This window comes from Anabas testudineus, chromosome 6 (assembly GCF_900324465.2).
Source record: "Anabas testudineus chromosome 6, fAnaTes1.2, whole genome shotgun sequence".
Classification (NCBI taxonomy): domain Eukaryota; kingdom Metazoa; phylum Chordata; class Actinopteri; order Anabantiformes; family Anabantidae; genus Anabas; species Anabas testudineus.
Window position 1 is genome coordinate 17,738,510 of NC_046615.1, and position 6,417 is coordinate 17,744,926.

Below are 6,417 nucleotides of genomic sequence, written 5' to 3' on the forward strand. Positions count from 1 at the left end.
ATTCGTTTTTCGTGTGAATTTAAACAGTCCCCTGAAAGTGACCGAGTAATCTTCTGTCCAGTTTTGTCCCATGCTGAAGTAATTTCAAGATCAAAATAAAAAGGAAACCTTCATTGTTTTATCCTGTAAACATTTTCATTTGAATACTTAGTCTAGCAGTTAATTTACTTTTAACATTGTCTGCATGCAATTCGATGGCATCCTCACACTGTATTGTAACATCATTATCACACTTTCTCACAGTCTGCCACCCTTTTTATGTTTGCCAGCTCACTGGTCATCCTCAAACTGACAGTACAGTGATTGATACGACCATGGGTGTGGACTCCTTCCCCTGCTTCCCCTTCTTCCGTCACTCTCCAGAAGTGGGTGTTTCACACGGAGGGGGGGGGGGGGGGGGGGTTTGATGAGACTCCAAGTGTGAGCTGAATGATTCTAGATGTTCAAAGCAGTGACTAAACAGTAGTCAAAATACAGAGTAATATCCAGGTATGTGCATTTTGATAGGTCTGGTTCCAGCCAAGTAGCTTGTTTCCTTGCAGCAATTTCGCCAGCAGCTGGAGTTGTGTGTGAACAGAAGAGCCAAACACACATTTATTCTAGGAATTCAAACCTAAAATGAGATTTGAGTTCATCATTACTCTGTAGAGAGTGGTCTATGATTATGGTCAGTACAACTACTGTACATATGACCACATATCACCAGTAATGATTTGTTTATCCACCTTTGAACCTTTACCACATACAGATAACCTGCTAATAACATCCCAATGACCCCTGGGTCCACATTAATCCCTGTCAGGGTGGTCCATCTACCGTTGTCTCTCTTGAAAAACTTCCCAGGAGTATGTGGGGCCTGACATTTGCTATCCTATTACTGCCCACCTAAGAGACAGCTGCGCACATAAAACAACGTGAGACACACGGTAATGAAGTGTTAACCACTGAGGTAATCGCTCTAGGAGCAGCGACCCTTTCCCCTTCCTTTCTCATCCTCTTACCCTTGGTTCTTCTTTTCCATCCCTCCCTCTTTATGTGCTCTTACAATAGAGTGTCGCTGACAAGAGATTCCTTCAGATAAATGAAAATGTGTTTTTATCCCAAGCATGCTTGTGGGAATGGAGACAACTATGAGGAGGTTTTGCGGTTCTTCTCATGATGAGGGGCTTAAAAGCAGCCTCAGGGGGATGAATACATGCTTCTTGGATTGATTTAAGGAAGGAGGAACATCCTAGACAGTTATCAAGGTCTGCATTGCCTGCCAAGACAAGGGGTAAGGAAATTCTTTTGCGAAGGGATGAGTTTTAAATATAAGTGACTGCTTTGCAACCACAGGTGAGTCCCGTTTGATGCTTAGTTAAGGTGACACTTGGATGGGAGTGCTGTGCTTTTCCTCCCAGGCAAAGATACAAATCTCCCTTTGGCAGCTGTGGTTGTTGGGGTGGGGGGTGGCTGTTTGAGTGTCTTGTCTTAACATGGCAGATGGGCTGGTGAGTTGTTCCTGAAAGATTTCCTTTATGAGTGATGGCCATCTGGGCCATTTCTCGGTATGTGTGTGTGTAAGCATGTGTATGCTTCTCCTTTTTTCCATTCTTTTTCTTCTTGTTCCTAAATAGCACTGAAATGTTGAAAGAAAACAAATGAAAAGATAGTGCTTTGAAAATGGATCTGTCCCAGCAGCCTTCCACCTCCCCCTCAAGTCTGACCCCCTCCTCCCTCCACTTGTGCAGGCTTGACGAAAGAGTATACCTCTTTTCGTCGCACGCAATGGTGAGCGGGGAGGTTTGGGGGTAAAATTAAAAGGAAAAAGTTGTGAGGAGGAGAAAGTGATGTTAGGGGAAGTTGCATTTGATGCGGCTAATGATAAAAAAATGTTGAGTACCTGGAGCAAAGTTGATGAACTGAGACAGAATAGATGGAGAAGTTGTATGGAGGAGAGAGAGAAAAGGGGTTATTAGGGGCTTCAAAATTGAAGAGTTGAGCAAGGGGCAATGGATGAATGAGCGATGGAGAGCATAGCTGTGGCTTGCCAGAAACTTGAAATATGTGGAAACGAAGGGGTGGTCAAAAAGGAGAAAGTAAGATGTTTAATCCAAAAAGTCTTAAGTATGCAATGATAGATTTACATTACCATTATTGGAAATGTAGATTCAAATATTAAATGAGCTCAAAAAATCTAAAAGTACAGCATCATACATCCCGTAACATCATTTTATATTTATAAGTAGTGATAGCAAACAAGTCAACATTTTTATTCCCAGCAGGCGACTTTCACATTCATTTGGATTGACTAACAAAGCAATAGTTTGACATTCCTTCCTTTGCTATGCTGAATATGACAACAATCATCTGGCACATAACCCTGTCACTTTTGTGTGCTGTTGTTACGCTTGGTTTTTCAAGATTAAACAAACAACATGTAAGTGGCCGAGCTTCAGAGGTGCTGGTAGGTGGATGTTATAACATTTGGACAGAGCCTCACCAGTCTTTGTGTGAAGCCGACCAGATGCTGCAGTAAATTCATAAATCACACAATCTTCTCATCTAACAAAATACTTAGGTAGATGAGAAGAAAGTATATTTCCCAAACATTACCTTAAATTCAATATTCACTCTCTTCATAGCTCTTTGTGAGAAAAACTCCAGAAATAAATGTTGAGTTCATGTTTGATTTACTTTTTGAATTGATCATTATCCATCTGCATTTAGCACTGGCCAGGTGTAGAGCACTGTGGGGTTTCCCAAATTGTTTTCCTGAAAACAGCTGCTTGTTGCTGCTGAAAACAGCCGAGGACAGGGGAATTTTCAGGCCATAAAACCAAAACAACGAGCTAAAAAAGGCTATCTGCTTGTATATTTCTCGTTCAACTCCTCCCAAAAAAATCACTTCTATAAAACCAAAGTACAATCACACATTTACAACATCCAGTTATTTTTTCCACTAAAGTATCCAGTTTTGTGACTAAAGCATTACTGAAGTATGTTATTACTGGGTTTAGGCGTTAAAAACTCATGGTAAAGCTTAGAGAAAGACTGTGGGCTGTCTTAATATCAAAACATTTAATGCCACACACGTTTTTATTCAACTTTTAACAACCATAAACTTTTCCCACCATAGACAAGAGTCTGTGATCAATAAGTCTCCAGCTTCACAGTGCTGAACATTATTAGGCTGCCATCCACCCTAACCACATCTTTTGTGATTCACTTTCTATCAATAAATGTAGCACACACTCATTAGAAAAACACACTACATCAGAACATGATCATAACACGAATACGCCACAAAAATGTAATCTTGTCTGTAGTTAACTTTTTGAGCAAAGCTACAATAAACACTTCTTACATTTTACATATCCTCATTCCATACTGTAGGTGTAAGACTAAAGTTATAAGCTGTTATGTCTTTAAAGGAATAATTTGCATTCTTTGGGAAAAAAAAAGAAAACAATGCATCAATTCCATGCAAATTATTTCACTTGCATTTTTTCCATGAGTCTTTGTTCAGGATCCAACCATTCATAACAGAAGACTTCAATGAGCGAGTGAGTTGCCATAACTTGTTCCTCTGACCACTGAAACCATTTACACCAAGGCATTTAGAACCTGACAACTTCAAAGACAGTAACACACACACACCCCTCCCACACGTCTTCTACTCAAAACACAAATCTTTCATACACTAATGATACGCTGTAACGATGAGCTATGCACTGAGCAGGGTGGGAAAGATTAGCGAACTGACAGACATTCCTAGCAGCTGATGTCAACACACTATGACAAAATATGCTCAATATGATGTTACAAACCAAAATATGAGCCGCTTAGAATTGAGAGCTGATATGTTTGGATGAGGGTGGTCCCCAACTGGCTGACCTGGGGGTCAAAATCAGAACTCCTGAGGTACAAATTCCTGGTCCAAAGAGAACCCCATAAAGGTGAGAGGTGGACCGGGATGTCTTTGTTGCTAGACTCTAAACTAGCTTATAGACTGATTCACAGACCCACTGACCACAAGGGCACATGCCAGACATTCTACCCTCAGACAGCGATGTCCTGGTGAGTTTACGCAGGACAGATGTCCTCTTCACAACCTGTGTGGCAGTGGAGGGTGTGAGAGTTTAAACAGGGAATCTTTTGAGATTATTGTTCTTTTCCCACTTTCAGACTGTGGTTTTACTCTGGTGAATGACCCTGTATGAGTCCCTGTGAAGCTCATCTATCTAAAAGCCGCCAGAAGTTTATTTAGACTCTGAAATTTGGACCAGGATAAAATAACTTCAGATCCTGCAGACCTTAGAGCTTGTAGTTTCAAGGTCGGGTCATCTGAGCTATCGAGTCCAAGCCCTCCTGTCAGAAAAACAGTCATCCTGATGCAGTGTCCTTGAATAGGACACAAGAAGCAGAACTAGAATACTTCCAGCTAAATTGCATGTATATCCACAGTATGTTTGTCTCAGGACCTCCAAATGCTTCTGGTATCTAGCCATGCAATTTGGTTTTATTTGCCCATGTTTTGAAATATGATTCTTCAAAATCTCTGCCTCCATTCAAAACAATGTAAGAGAATGGAAATTCAGTTGTGATGGTTTCAACAGCAATCCCACAGACATGTCTTTCCAGAAATAATGTCCCAGTTATTCTGGATAATCTACAAACCTCACAATCAACAGTTTTCCACTGGACCTACTTTATACTGAGAAATTATCCCCACAAAAGCTGTAGACTGTAGATTATTCAGAGCAGTGCAATAGTAGCATAATAGCAGTGCAGAAATACTGTCAGATGATTTCCACTTGTAATGTCAAATGAAGGACTGTATATATAGATGCCCTCACCTCCTCACACTAAGTGTATTTGAAGCCACTGAATTAAAATTAATAATTAATGTTATCTCTTCCTGGTAAAGACTTACCAGTATCTCAGTATTATTAACTCTGTAAAAATCCCCTGAATAAATAAATACAAAATAAAATGGAAGTAGTGGGAATTATAATAACAGTAGTGGGTTGAAATATGCTAAGTCAATTACTTTTTCCTTGTCTTAACCCTTATAATTTAAATCGGGTCAGCCCTCACAGAACTTTGATTGAGTTCCACCAGGTGCACACACATTTAGACATGGTATTTTCCTTCATCTAATTCACATCCTGTAATACTGTAGCTGTTTTATCTGGAATTTTCTCTGAATAATGCAGCTGCATAAACAGGAAAAGCAATTTGTGTGCATGCGATGCTAAGCGCCAAGGCTTCCTCTGACACATTTCGCTTTCAGCGAAATGTCAGCGACAAGTTAGACTTTTATTTCTGATCCAGGTTCCCACCTCCACAGAGAAACGTTTCATTTATGAAGGAAACTATACAAAGATGATCTCACTCCAATTAACCTGTGCCTTCTGTGGATGGAGATAGTAGCTTTGTGCGGCACGTGTGATGAAATACAAGCTTAACATCCCTAGTGTAAACACAGCAATTATTAGTGGGATTTCTGAATAGAGCTTTCTGCAATGACAGTGTACAAAGGGTTTTGTCTCAGTGGTTGTGTGTGTTTGACTTCCCTTTCCACACACATGATTTGTCTTTCAGTCAAGCACAAACGTGAGTGGAGCGGCTACGTCCTGTGAAAACGGCAGAACAACTGAAGGGTTTAAATGGGAGCCCACTGACCCACATAAACAAGCACTCTCATTCATGGCCTCTGTTACTCCCTCATTGCTGAGGCCTGACTCACAAACATTCAAACTCTACTGCAGTTCCCCACCACCACCACCACCTCCCGTCTTCCCTCCCAATCAGATCTGCACCAAACACTTCAACCTCTCCCACACAATCCAGAGAAGTTCTCTCTCGTATCGTCTCCTCACTTTAACAGTCTGTATCTACTGTTTTAACTCTGACACTGTACACACAGTTGAGGATACATGAGCGCAGACACACACACACACACATACATGTATGCACACTCAGTCTCTCCTTCAAACACACACAAACACCCCAGGAGACAGACGGAGAGAGAAGAGGTCAACATAACTCTTCTGTCAAGAATGCAGAAGAAGTTTATGTTGCCATTGGAAAGGAAGAGAGGCATCTTGTGTGAGCCCAGATGAGCAATTATCCTTTTGCACATAGAGACAAGAAATAACCTTTTTTCTGGGAACATGCCTCCCACCAATATTTCTCCTAGCAGCCGCAAGAGTACAGTAACATTTGCACTAAATGGGCAAATGGGCAAACTTTGATCTGTCACTTGGTAGGAATGTGTTATTTTTACTGTGACTATTTTTACCTCCACTTATTTCCATGGCGCCAAGTAATAACATTTTGTTTGGACACATAAAAGTGCAACCAGAAAAAGTTCTTGAGGGATTGGTTTTCAGATGTTATTGCACTTTGCATGCATCCAAAGGCCATTGTGCA